This window comes from Aphis gossypii, chromosome 2, assembly GCF_020184175.1.
Source record: "Aphis gossypii isolate Hap1 chromosome 2, ASM2018417v2, whole genome shotgun sequence".
Classification (NCBI taxonomy): Eukaryota; Metazoa; Arthropoda; class Insecta; order Hemiptera; family Aphididae; genus Aphis; species Aphis gossypii.
In genome coordinates this window covers 86,169,866-86,185,833 of record NC_065531.1, presented here as the reverse complement: position 1 = coordinate 86,185,833, position 15,968 = coordinate 86,169,866, and the positions used below count along the sequence as shown (strand labels likewise).

General features: G+C 27.8%; 1 protein-coding gene across 5 annotated transcripts in view; it reads left to right on the top strand.

Moving 5' to 3' along the window:
- Positions 1-14,424, top strand: part of LOC114119020 (zinc transporter ZIP11) — a 70,901-nt gene extending 56,477 nt beyond the window's left edge. For 2 of the 5 annotated variants that reach the window (XR_007603752.1, XR_007603750.1), the window contains 2 exons: positions 4,266-4,419; positions 14,119-14,424. The gene's annotated coding sequence lies outside the window, so the exon portion shown is untranslated. Of the gene's footprint in view, positions 1-4,265; positions 4,420-9,788; positions 9,881-14,118 lie in introns of all 5 variants that reach the window. The other 3 variants (XR_007603753.1, XM_050199443.1, XR_007603751.1) reach the window with 2 other exon arrangements.
- The last annotated feature ends 1,544 nt before the right edge of the window (positions 14,425-15,968 follow it).

Genomic DNA, 15,968 nt, shown 5'->3' with positions numbered 1-15,968 from the left:
GTCCTATCTTCTTTTAATATTTTCCAGGGATGAAATTCCGTAAATACAATTTATTAACATAGATGGTCAATTTGTTATAAAAAAAACATAAATACGTCTATGATAAATCGGTTATAAAGTTTTCTCTGGAATGACAACGTTTTAATGTGTAATAAGTATACAGTTTTTGATCATACGGAATAAGTTGAGATCTGTATTTACGATTGCTTTCGTGTTACAATGTGTACAAAATCAAATGAACAAATTTATGTGGGATTTCTAAAATTCTAAACAATTTCTAAAATATTGAAATTATATTTAATATATTATTCTGTACTGTAGTACATAATGTATACTATGTATAGTATTTTTGTATCAAATATATCATTATATCATAATATAATGTCAAAAGAGACTAAGGTCTATCGTCTATGTATACCAAAATACCATGTTAGGTTTGGTTTCAAAATGATTAAATTTCAGAAGCTTCCTTTAAAAACCACTAATTATTTCTGAAATTTAACATCGCTAAGCTCAATTTTTTAGAACTGTGTGTCTTGCGAAGGCTACTACACCTGTTGTTTTTTATGGTTGTCCAAAATGTGTTCAACTAAGATAATTACATATAATTTCGTCAGGTTTTTGGATGTGTACACTTTTATTAATACAAACATATAAAAGATCAATATTATACTATTAAGGTATATTACAAATATTAAAATAACTGTAATATATAGCATCGTTTTATGTATTTCTATTGGTTTTGGGAAAAAGGACAGCTAGTTCAAATTTAATATTATTATTATAGTAAAACATAAATAGTATGTTCCCGATCGCTTGTACAAAACGTGTGCCGAATGTGTTTTTTCAATGTAGTTACATTATTATAATATGTTTAATATAATATTTCGACGACCTGAACGACGGCGGCGGTACAATGTGTGCGGCCTTTTGGCCCCCGCGGGAGTTATTCGAACATGACGTCATTTCCGTTGTCGTGATAACAGCCGCACTGACATACCCATGATTTTTATAGTTCCGGCCGTTCCGGGAAACACTATTATATAATATTAATGATACATATAATATTGTGTATATCATAGATGTATACGCATTATAATAATAATAATATTGAACTGCCACGAACTGACGGAGCGCGCATGCAGCACAACCTTGAAGAATCTGCAGATAACGCAGAAAATAAAAACAAGTCGTGTCATGGCTTATGTTTTTACGGCAGCATATTATTATTACAATATTTATTTATAACATATTATAATATTATATTATCACGTGCCACATTGATGATGTGCTCTGCCGTTTCGGGGAAGGTCGCTGGCAATTTGTTCTCGTGTTGCACAAAACGTTTTTTCAACATTTGTACATAATTTATATTGTGGCATATGTTACAGTATCTGTAGGTATATAATATTATGTTAACAATTCCAACCCTGCAGCCACGCATATAAATGGTATTCAAAAATGGCCTAATCCGCATCAAAATTGAAAAAGTTTGATTATCGTTTCCTTGAATTTCCTTATTTAAATAAAATAGACATTTTCATAATCCTTTGAGCAAAAAAAGTTAAAATAAACTTCTTGGAAATCAGAAATTTCAAAATTGCGTCAAATTAAGACAGGATCTTGACGTTTGACTTAAAAATATCATTCATTTCAAAGTATATTCGTCAAATACAATACTACTGCAACCCGGCGCAATTAATAGCTGGGAAAGGAGGTGTGGTGAACAGCACCGTTTATACGTTCTCGTTTCAAAAATATAGCGCTCATAAAATTTATAGACATCTAAAGAGTAAATAATTGAAAGTCAACAATTTAAGTTAAAAGGTAAATAAAAAATAATGTCATTAATGCAGGGTTTAAAGAAAAAATCACTTTTAACTATGAAAATTATAAAAGATCTTTCAAATCTTATTTAGATGTTTTATAATTGTTTGTGTTATTTTAATATTGTTATTAGATCATTTTGAAAAAAATTTTTTTTTCTTATATTAAGTAAAAATTGTTTTTTGATTGGAAATATAGTGTTAAAATCACAATGTAGCAAAAAAGAGCTTAGTTTTTGAGCTAGCTGATGGTTACTATGTGCCATATATAGTAACAATAGTGTAAAACAAGCTTTGTCTATGATAAATGATAATAATATTAAATACAAGTATGCAGGGGTCTCATAAAACCTATATTTGTGGTATTGATTAAATACTAATAATTCAGATTCGATATGAAAGATTTCTTCTATTTGAAGGTCTATAGGTACTCCAAATCAGACAGCAGACTTTTTAAATTACTAAATAACCTAATTGGTATTTATGACGTACCTACATATGATATTATTGAATCATTCACTTCTGTAACTTCTAAAATTAAAATATCAACACAATTATTAATTGAATTATATTCGTATACACTTTGAAATATTTTCAATATTTTTAATAAAAAAAAAACTTCTAAAATACTTTTATTAATATTAGTTTAGTTCATTTTTATCTAAATTCTACTGTAATTATTTTTTCGCATAAGAAAATCTAAGTTTTTAAAGTTGAAAAATCGTCCGTAGTTAGAAATATTTCATATTCAAAATGTCTACAATTTTTGTTTAAAAATGATTTATGATATAGTACATGGATTTACACAATGATTGTTACATTTATTTATTCCCTTAGTATTTTGCATATCCTATGAAGTTTTATGAAATAAAAATTATATGGTTAACTATTAACTGTGCAAAAAGTTTAACAATTTATTACAAAATTGCAATTCATAATGTTGTGCAGTTATTTTGACTAAATTTATCAAAATCATATTATAACGTGCAGTTTCTATTTAATACATTCTATGTTTGTAATTAATAATTATTTATATTGAATTATTTAAAGAAATTTTTGACTAAATTAAGTAATTAACACGTAAATTGATAGAAACGGATAATTCTCCTTATAAACGCCTCAATTAAACTATTCCCAGCTAATGATGGATCACTCACTAATCTTTGGTGTGATGATATTTTTATTTTGTTTTCCGTCTTTCCCAGAAAACGTAGTGGCACATATGAATATATTTCAAACAGTTTACTAGATTTTAATATTAAATAGAAAATATTATACTGTCGTGTATCCAGAATCTAACAATATATGTTGTGTTTTGTACTTAAAATTTATATGCGTAGTTATATATATATATTATATATATTTGGTTATCATTTATCGACCGCGCAGTGGTGTCATGCGTGCACTATAATTTATATTATAAATTATAATATGTTATGCAGTTTATTCAATTTGTTTATTTATTTTAAAATTATAAGTCATCGAAGAAAAAATTTCGTTTTAGGTAGTAAGATTTTCTGGTTTCAAAAGAGAGCTCGTTAACATTTTTCCTATAGAGTCTATATGGTTGCAATTTATAAGTAGAACCAGGCGTTATTCACGTTATTGTAGGATCGTCATATAGTGTGTGATGGTGGGCTTATACTGCGAGTGGGTCCATAAAATATGTTGGTGTTATAACTAAAAATAAACCAAGCATTATAGCGAGAAAATAAAAAAATCTACTTTGGTTGTCCTTGGACACTTATGTATACTTATATATTAGGTATATTATGTGTTGTATACTTTATATGTATACAATAATGCGTAGTATCTACTTAAACCTTTTTAAATAATAATAATATTTACTAATAGTATTCAGTATTTTATGAATATGTATTTATTTTCAATTAATAAACATAGATTTATCTTAATGTAATATGTATATGGGTGATTCGATGGTTTATACAAGTTATACGACTATTTAAATTTTATACAGCCCTTTTCCATTACATTATGACCATTTATTTTCATAAAATAGTGAGCAAATTCTTCGCAAAACACTAGTATGGTATCTATAAAAGTTAATTGAATGTCAAACTTGATGGTCGTCTAATTTTAATACATTTAAATTTAAATAAATTACTTTTGAGAATATTAGATATTAAGGTATAAAATACATTGTGGAATGTACATAATTTGTTTTTAATTAAATTAATATTATACAATTGAATAAACATAGACTTTTCAGTGATGACAAAATGTATTATTATAATATAACAGCTACATTATTTAACAACCATTTTAAATCCCTTAAACATAATTTTAATTTTATTTAATTTTTAAATCAATTAGGTACATTTTATTTTAATTTAATTATTATTATATATTATTATCATTTATTAATTTTAATATTAAGTTATTGACTTTTCAATAATGTGTGTTTTATATTATTTTTAGAGGACATTTATTTGGAATAGCAATGAAACTCAAAAATATTAGTGCTACAATTCTCTTATCGTGGACTATAATCAGGATCCATAATTGGAAAGAAAATCCGAAAAGAATTTAAGAAATATTTCAAAAATAATCATATACAAATCTGTAAAAAACCGTAAGCAAACATCAATTTTTATTATGTTTATTTTTAGGAAAACAGATTATCATTATTAGTAATTAAAAAAGTAATACAATAATTGCTGTATATATATATAGGTAGGTACTATAAGTATAATTTTTTAACAAAATAAACTATTTTACTAAGCAAATGGAATAAATTAATTTAATATTTTTAACAGTAATGGTTAACAGTTTAATAGGAGTTATTTTGTATATATAAATTTACCTATAAATATACTACCTATTTAATACAACTAAAAAACGGTAAAATGTGCATGAAAAATAATATTTATATTCTGTTAACCTAACCTAACCTATAACATACTGCTGTAAAATAAATAATTAATACAATTTTAAACTTTTGAATGAATAATATTAATTCTTCTGAATTTCTTCACTTCAATATTTTAACACTAATGGCTGATGTGCATATGGCATTATGGCATGATATATTAAAATAATAAATATAAACTGAAATGGATTGAAATTATATATTTTTTAATTTGGACAACAGTCATAAACGTTATTAATTTTTTTTATTGAAGATAATGTAAATAATATATATGATAATATAAAATCATCAGTCAATTATAATAAAACACAGCCAATGGTTGGTCGCCCCGATCGCTCCTCCCTCACTAAATCCACGGCCATAACCTAGACCAGTGTAGTGGTAGAGAACAGAAGTAGATACGTAGAATTATAATTTATAGGTTAAAGTAATTTCTTTTAAAACTACTTTACATATTTATTAATTTTAACCTGATACAAATTACAATTATATTTGTTCATTTGATTGATTTACATTATTCAATATCAACACTGCAGAATCTACATTATATTGGGAGTATTTTTATTGATATTAATGTTTTAGACAAACATTATTAATAATTATACTCATACATTTTAACAATAGAATATTCAAGTCATAGTAAACAGTTTAATGACATTATCACAAAATATATAATATTATTCTTGCAAATAATTGTATTCAAACAATATGATATATATATAACATTTATCTTTATTATCTAATTACAAGTTGTACATCATTTAATAACTATTTATTATAATTTATAAACGATAAGCGATAGGAATAATGTTTTAATTTATTAGGTATAAAAAGAATACCAAATACACATAATTTGGAATTCATTAATTTGACATTGATTATCTAAATATTTGTAATGAAGTACCGTGTTTATATGAAATTTAATATACACACATTAACCAAACCATAATATCCTTATTTAAATAAAATAGTTGATATAGTACCATGGATACATATTATATAGCTAACAAGAATAATAAGATAGACACAAATGGGTGTGATAGCAGTGATATATAATGGTAATCTCCTCCGACAAGTCAAATACTTACAATTCTTTAAATTCCATTAAATTGTATCAATGACAGCAAATATCACCACATAAATAACTACTTTAAATGTTAGTGTTTAGATCAACAAGATCATTAACGTTTCATACTTTGAACTCTCATTCATTGAATTGCGAACATCAAATGTGTGATTTGTTAGTATGCATAAGTATATATTGTGTATACATAGTATAACATATCGATATATCATGCGTTACTATTTTAACTATACAATATGTTTACTTTAATAACTCTCTACTGTAATCCATCTCTCTGGCATTTCTATATAACTATTATAAAATGTTAAAAATATGAAAGAAGAAATTCATGGCGATGAACATACATTGCTTGTATTATTATATAGGACATAGGTACATACATTTTTCCCCAACGTTTTCCCTATTCACCAACGCCTGATATTATATACGTGTTGTCTGTATAAGTCCAATCTCGTTTTGCTCGTTAATCATTGATAATAATTTAAGTATATAGGTACAGGTTGATTCGCCGAGTATTCATTATTCTCACTGTTCAGTATTTTCTCACCTTTATTTTTTCGTGATAACAAATTTATTTAAATTCTAATTTTTGGAATTTTTAAATATATACATATTTATATTTCCTAATTCTTTGATTTTTAAACCATTTAAGATTTACTGAGAATACTAAGGTGTACTAAGGATATATAATAGCCAATAGGCCCATAATATTATATTATTATATAATATTAGGCCTATCATATTATGATATTATAAGTTTAAAAAGTATGGATTATATTGGAGCTATGATAATTAAATATTGTAGTAAGTCATTAAATATTAATTAATTTAAGTTTTAAAATATTCAAATATTATATCTATATTTTATATTTTGTAAAAATATTCTTTGACTTTTATCTTTGATTTAGATTATACATTAATATCTCAGGTATTGCTATACTTCAAAATTTGATTTAGTTAACAATATGTAACATAAAATTGTTTAACTATCTTCAATATAAAAGGTGGTTTTATTAAAAAAAAAAAAATGAAATTTTCATCACTACTAGCAAACTTTTTAAATTAGTATAAAAAAATTAAGCATATTAAATATACTATTGAAAATTACAAGAATCAAAATTTGAATAAAATGTATTATTAAAGGCGTTAAGCATGCTTAAAAAATCACCATGTACACAGTACAATATTATATGCAGTTTGTTTAATATTTAGTAACTTTTGAAGGGTTATTTAAAGAAAATACCTACATAGGTTGCATGGAATTATAAAAACTGGACTATAATAATTATGATTATATAAGAAATCACACTCCATTAATTTATTGTAAGTTTTAATACAAACTACATACCAATAACAGGCAGTAATTAGTATATAGTATATTGTCTATAATATAGTTCAACATGATAAATGGTTGAAATTAACTTATTTTTAGGTATATTTATTTCAGTTTAATAAATACGATAATTTATTAGAAAATCTTTAAACGACAAACCTAAATAATAATTAATTAATAACTGTAGCGGCATAATAAAGTTTTTTTCTAAAAATAAAATGTTATGCCTAGGTGGCTATAGGTAGTATTGTTGTATTTAGTAAAAAATATATGATGAGTATATATCATGTATGTACCTATCCTATACCTATCTCACGTATACGCGTACTTTTCTATATATATGTAGCCACGTAGGACATCTTACCCTTAACATCTTAAATGTCAAAGCACCGTGTTCATTTAGATTTTAATTTTACATCTTACATCATCCCCAGTACATACTCGTATAATATGTATATTGTACTTATCTCAAATACGAATTAAAATGTTTTTTTTCGTTAATTGTAAATTTGTATAGGTAAGTGTCTATTTTAGACATTTATAGGTACATGTATGTTAGGATAAAAAGCTGAATTAGTTGTGGGATTATCTTGTACTATTATAAAAATTATAAAAAAATAAGAGTTTATAAACTTGTATAGTTAGTCATTGGGGTTTTATGGAAGATTTTATAAAATAATAACTGATCATTTATTTATCTATGTGTATATCAGATATCTATATCATATTATATTCTTATTATTCTGATGCGGATAAAAACATTAAAATAATGAACAATCTTTCATTAGCATTAACCTAACCCTTTACACATCTATAATAATTTATAACAATTTATATAGAAGACGAAACCACATAATACTTCGTCGACCACTATATCATGTTAATTTATCGAATTTACCTACTACATGGCTATTATAGCATATTGATCGATATAAATATAGTATGACGGGGCTGAATTAATCCAAAACAAAATCTTTTATATAATGTTGTTGGTGCATAGGTGAAGTAGGTATAGAAAACAGTCAACCGAAGATGCCTTACTATGCAATGGCGTGTAACATGTTCACATCATATGTTTATTATAATGTTATTATATATTGTATCGTATATATGCGTTTCTGCAGTAATAGTAGAATTGAGTATAACATTTTTTTTTTACATTTTTTCAAACGATAACTTTACTCTATTTATTTCATCAAAGCTCATCACCACCACACATAAAAAATCGTACCTATTTATTTTAATATATATTACATAATCGAAATTTTAGCAGCAGTAGTTTGATATTATGTGTGCTATCTACGTAAATAAACACTGATATTCATTTATGTAAATATTTGTATAAGTGGTATATTATAAAGAAATTCTGAATTCGGTCAGAACAATTAAATACACGTAAGTGGCGAACGGGTAACTGGAAGGGTTTCCGCACAGGAAAGACTGAGCAATCGATTTTTCCACTTTTCGGTGTAATATACATACGTATTATAATATATATATATATATATATATATACAGCGCACGCCTAGTCGACGCCTACTGGAGAGGGTTCACCGTCACCGTTGTCCACGACCTAGGGCACGTGACCATTGTATATGATGTGCGGAAAACCGAAAGATATACGTTTTTATAATATAATTATTATTATTGTTGTTGTTATTATCAATATACCTATTGCAGTACTATTATACGCTGTTGCTCGTTAGTGCAAGCCGGCGTCCATATATAAGCAGAACGGGAGCGGTTTAACTGTATTAAATTGCGTTTTTGCTGTGGGTTGTGGAGAAATTATCCAGCAATAGATACGGGAGCCGAAGTTTTTAATAAACGTCTAAAAAGAAAAAAATTTAAGTTTAAATTTTAAAATTGAGTATTATTTATCTTATTATCTATAAAAACAAGAGAAACAAAAAAATACCGTTTAATTAACAATATTATCTAGTCAACAATGAACTATACAGATAAAGTAAATTTTAAACTTTTTATTCATTTCTAATGCAGTTTTTACTATTAATATTGTTTTTATTTTATTTTTTTAAATTTCAAAGCTTTTTTATACAATACATTTTATTCTTTAAATAATAACATACATTTTAAGAACTGCAATATCAAAATTTGTGAAACCATAAATAAATACATTATTTCTTTAAACTATTTCAAAATATTCAAAATTATAAAACCTAAGGCTGCAGCAATTGGTAAAAACTGCAGTAGTGTACAAATAACTTAATATTTAAATTTGGATGAGTCGCGTAAGTTCCATAACATCAATTTATTACTGACCAGCAATCGATATAGGTAATGCATTATTTTTATTGTTCAACAAATAATTGTGAATAAATTATTTAATTTGTATTTCTCAATGTTTAAATGTTTTAATATTATATTATATCGTATCTATATAGGTACCTAGTAACTATTTGTATCAACAATTGGTATATTGCAATTATTGCGTATAAATATAGACCCATATTTTATTATAGTTTATTGTAACAGATGAAAATTATTGAAACAAATGTTTATGTAGGTAAGATAAAATGTTATGCTCAGACACTCCGTAGTTCTCAATAATTTTATCAGTTACGCATATAGCTATGTATTTCAACCTTACATTAGGAAGTATGATTATTTATTATATTTTTAATTAATTTCTAGATTTTGTTTTCAAAAATGAAAGAAATAATACGGGACAAACACGTGCGCTGCAGGATTTCGTAAAGGTGTAAGAAGGGGTTCAGGCAAAAAAGGTTATTATTACGGTTATTAACAGAAGCATTTCATGCTATTATAATATAATATAAATACATAATATATTTTTGTGCAGGTGTACCTATATATATAGTTAACTTTACATCTTTTTATATGCCTACTTATATATACCTATACATAAAAATTTGTGTGGTGAAATAATTTATACTCGATTATAGTTTATACTCAAAAAAATGAACAATGGTGGTGAAAGGGTTTAAACCCCCAAAACTCCACCTCTTCCGGTCCTTAGGGACTTTAGATTCCATGGGATTCCAATATAGTTAATAATTATTGTATTTTTTGCATTAAATATATTGTACATAAACGTAAAACTTCAATAGATCTCTCAAAACCTATTTGAGCAGTGAGCACATATTTTTTATGAAGCAGAATTGTAATATGCATATATAAATATAACTATACTTAGTATATTAGTATATTATATAATATACGTACGACTCTACATTGGTTACTGGTTAGTGGTCGTAACTCATAAATTTCCGGTATTACTTATAATACGATACCACAATTTTTACACATATTCCTTGAATGTTAACGGATTGTTTTTAAACTTATATTGGTTAAAATTTGTTTTGCGTCATGAAAATAAAATATATTTCTTATAAATACCGTTCAGGGTGATCATTATATAGTGACAGAAATTAAAGATATTTTTAATTTATATGCATATGACATATAGGTATATATAAATAAATGTTTGTATTTTATATATTTAAAAACTACTTGACTGATTTTGACTAAAAATTTCAGAAATTGTTCTTAGAGATTTCAAAAAAATTTAGAAAGCATATAGTTTGAACCACGTTTTAAAATATTCCAAGCAGTGTATCCAATTACCCATATGAGTTCATCAAGCAAGAGAAGTATTTCATTGATACTGATTTACTATGTTTACTATGAAGTGAGATACACATAAATAGTGTTATTTTCTATGCTTGTTCGTTATTTCCTGGACAGTCAAGTTAGATAGTATAAATTTATATAAGTGGTGGTAACTGGTAACTTATAGTTTCGAAAAAATATAAATATACCTATCTACTTGATTTGATCATAGTAAAACAATGATATTGTCATTTTTGATCATTTAGAAAATATACGTTTGAGTAGCTATCTATGTACCATACAAAAATAATATAGGTACTCTAAAAGCATATTTCAATAAGCGTCGGTGTCCCCGTGTACCGTGACTTACACATAAATATATAAATCTATGTCAACTCGCAAAACGTCATATTTTGTCCTGCTGCGGATACGTGTTAATGGAAACGCACCGTATTTTCATGAATCCACTCCAGTAGTTCTACACGGCCATATAGGTATATATGCATACATGTGCCTATTGTACCGGTAATATTATGGTATTGCAATACGTGTACCGCAAAAACGGGCTCGATCATAACTTACAATATACCGTCAGATAGCAGCACCAGTAGACCGCAATAACATAGTGTTATACCGTTTTCCTGCGGTGTGGAAACCTTGAAAAATATACCGTTCACGATGATTTTATACTGCGACTTCGAATGTATTAGGTACATTATTGTTATATACGCATATATACTATATGCACATACATACCTACATTATTGTGGTTGGTCCGTGTCACCGCCAAATCGTTTCTTTTTTTCTCTCTCGTAGGCAAATATACGTTTATACATTATGTACCAAATAGTTGATATAAAAAATTATAATATTTTATGTTATTATTACTAACCTACACACTACACCATATATTACCGTTCGTCTCGACATCATTATATTCATCCATAAAATCGCGATAATGACAATTAATATACCTATACCTATTATCATATATTATATAAGTATATAGGTATACCAATACTTATATACATCATCTCGTGATGTGTATACGATTTTTGTAGTTTATTATTTGCAACGATTTCGATGTTTATTGTCGTGTACATCGATGTGTTACCTATAGCATTGGCAGTGTTCAAATACATGATAATAATTGTGCACAAGCCGCGTTTATTTTAAACGCACGCGTGCAAAACAAGAATCGCGCTATACATGTTATACTTATATAATATGTGCTGTATGTATTTTTTTCGGAACACTCGTCGTGTATATTATATTATTATTATATATTTTCGGGGAATTTTTTTTTTTTCCGTTCATTATTGTACTTTTTTTCGCGAACGGCTGGCGCGAGGTTCACGACTCCAGGGGCACGATTTAGGAGTCCGGCGGGCCCGGGGGCTCTGTATAGGTGAACTTATATAGTTTTGCTATGGCGCGGGTCGCCGTCTTTCGAGACGAGTCGCATACCGACCGATAATTTCCGTCCACACGTAATATATATTATATTATATTATATTAAACACACGTTGCGGCCGTATACGATGGGTTTTATAGTTTTTGCAACACCGTGCGGCAGTCCGACGTGTGCGGTGTCCGTGTCGGCAACGGCAATAACGGTGACGACGATATCTGCTTTAACACTTCTCCTACCTACCCATATAATAAAAAATTTAATATCCAACAATATTTTACCCTTCGGCGCAGCAGCGGGTCCCGTATTATACCGTTTTCCACGCGTTTTTATACAAAAGTGTAGATACACCTGTAGTATCACTGGCCCGCCCGACGGCCCGAGACCGCATATATTTTTCTCCGATTCTATATACAGTCGGCCTGATGTAATCATATGCAGGTACCTATGCGACGATTGCGACGATATTGCTTTTTTATATTTTAAATTTTAATAAATGTATTATCGAATTTTATTCGTTACATATTTTACATATATGTGCATAACTATTCGTTTTTGTCACAATACATTTTATACGACAATAATATAATATAAAATACGTATATTGTATAATATGTATCTGCTCGATCCGTTATTGTATTGTTAATTTTCTTTATCGTTGATTTTTTTAAAACTCGCACGCACGCGATAATAATGTGCGAAACGAGGCAGCACTGCTTGTCCCGTCATATACGTATTATAAAATATAATATATTTATGTATATATATATATATTATTGTGCGCGCGCCGCACACACGTGTGTGTACGTGTGTATGTGTGTGTATGTGCGCGCGTGTGTGTGCAGCCGTCGCCAAGATAGCGGTGGCGCGGCCAACGTTGGGGCCCTGTGTAGGTTGGTGAATGCGCGCCGTGACGTCACCGGCCACGCGCGACTAACAAAATGGACGTCTTTCGCGAAATCCGCACCACAGCCGCCGCCGAAATACATTTTTTTTCTCGTCCTTTTCGCCACGATCTCGCGTAAGCAAATTTTTGTTTTTTTTTCTTATTCACCCGTCCGTTCTATACTCATTCACCTAGTCTATATAATATAATTCTCTGCATCAGCAGTATAATTATTATTATTTATTATATATATATTAATTAAAATGTCGTCGAACAGTTCGCTGTTTGTTTTTATTTAATAAACAGGAGGACAATGATATGGTTGTTTATATTTTAAAAAGATACATGGAAAAGTGTTTGCACCGTCGAAATAACAATGACGTACATAATAAACGCGAATCACGCATATATTGTTGTCGCCCCGTGCGAAATATGTACAAACGCGCCGAGAGGTTGGTGACTGATATAGGTACCTATATGCATGTGAATTAAAGAACTACGAGAAACCGTACGTGTCTCTAAATACCGATCGGTTGACGTATACAAAAAAAATGCGATGAGAATTTTGAAAAAAAAAATTAATATAAACACCACCCCCTCGCGTTGTGGCGGTTTTCGCAGTAGCAATAAAGTCCGTCGCCACTGCATAGTATAAATATTGCAGTCATCGTTAGGCGTGTCTGAGATTTATCGTGATCATTTATACGATGACTGTATAGGTAGGTACGTCATATTTTTTGCACACATATGATAAGTATTGATTATAATACAGTCTATATGCATATTATGTACAGATTTTAATAAATTCTTAGGTTGAGTATTTGGGAAAGAGTTAGGATTACTGCCGTTTATGTGAGTGTAACAATGGCCTAATAATATATATGTTGGTATTACACACCTATGAATTATGTTTTGTATGATACCTAACAGCAGCAGGTACCTACAGGCTTATTATTAAATTATATATATTACAAATTGCTGTATAGATGATGGATGCGCGTGATAGGTATATATAGGTAGGAATATAATACATGCCTAATAGATATTTTAAATTTCGTATATAATGTAATAAAAAGCGATGTTTTATTGTATAGGTATATGCAGGACAATGCATGAATATAAATAATATATACGCATGTCTGTTGTAATATATGGTACTCCAATATAAGATGAACAATTCAAAAACGTAATTTGCAGTCGAAAAGTGGGCGTGACCGAGTGATACGAGCGTACGCGTTAAACGTGCGGACACCAGCTTATATATAAGTATAGATATATAATGCATAAAATGATGTTAAAATGCAATCAATGGTAAATGTATATTAATTATTATATATATAAAAAAAAAAATTATACGATTGACAACTTCATTGCAAATTATATATTATGTAAGTGTCTCATCTATACGCGTTATTATAATATTGCACACGATTTACCAACATAATTAAATATTGAAACAAAACGAATATACAGTTAATATTTTGAAAATTAAATTTAGTTCTGTTTTATTGTATTTTTCATTTTAGCTGTGTATTCTATATTATATAAAATCAATAATATATTGCGCATCTAGTCGCACAGGTAAAATATTATAAATTTTAAACTAGTATGATATTATAATCAATAATGATATATTATATATTTATATATATAAATGCAATATTTGCAGGTTTCAAAAACAAATAGATATCCGTTGGAAATATATAAATAAATAATTGCTACGTGCTCGTACATTTTTAATTTGTTAACAACGTCACAAATACCCTAAATTTTTCATAAAATTAAATACATATTATAAATATTATTATATTATATGTATGACACTTCGTGATGGTGCATTGTTTGTAACAATATTAAACTAAACAACCCCTTGAAAGCGTTAAATAAAATTAAGTGTTGTGCATTGTTGCACGACTATAGTATACTATAGGTATATACGCATAGTATATCGGTATTTATATAATACTTAAACGAATTTTCGTGTGTCATTGCTTTTGTATGAATTTATATAATATTAGGTATACATAACTTATCTATAAACAGCTATATTTTAAACTTTTCCAATACTTGTTTGAAGTTTTTAAATGTTGTCTCGTTAGATCTTGAAATCGTCTATCATAAAATAAATAAACTATATATATATAATACACACACATATATTATATATGAGTAGGTACATGGTAGGTACAACCACCATGGCACATGTATATTATATATTATTTGTGTTAGATGTATACTTACTATAATGGTATATTTGATCAATTTTGATGTATATGCCTGCAGTTGAATAATATAAGGTTATATTGCTATTTAAATGTGTCTTATAGTGTATTTATTACTACTATTTATATGTTGGCGGTAATTTATACACCGATATTAGTTATTTGTACATAATAAGTATAAAAGTAAATAATAATTAACTGCAGAAATTATGAAAATCGTAAATAGTGAACAGAATCTTGTGATTGGTAATTCTGATAAGTATATAATCTGTGCATCCAATAGAATGCGATCAGAATCAATAAAAAGTCTATCCAATCGTCGATTAATGAACTTGACACTTTTAAAATTTACATATAGTCATTTAGTTATGATGAATTTTTTTATCGGGAACGAAAATGTTTATGATGAACATGCGTTTTTTATTTACTATAGGTACATATTTTATATTTCTTACAAAATACAAATGTTGTATACCTTTTCACTCAGAAGGGCGGGAGCATACCTTCAGATCTTCCTCAAAAATCAACCCCTACCCAATGTCTAATGCGTATATTATTTTGGGATGAACATCAATCGATGACTTACTTATACGACCTAATTTTAAAAAATAGAGTATAACGCTTACTCAATGACCAGCTCCGCCTTTATTACCACTTGATCTTATAACGTCAAGTCGTCAAGTATAATATAAAACTATACCTACCAAGTACCAACTATATAA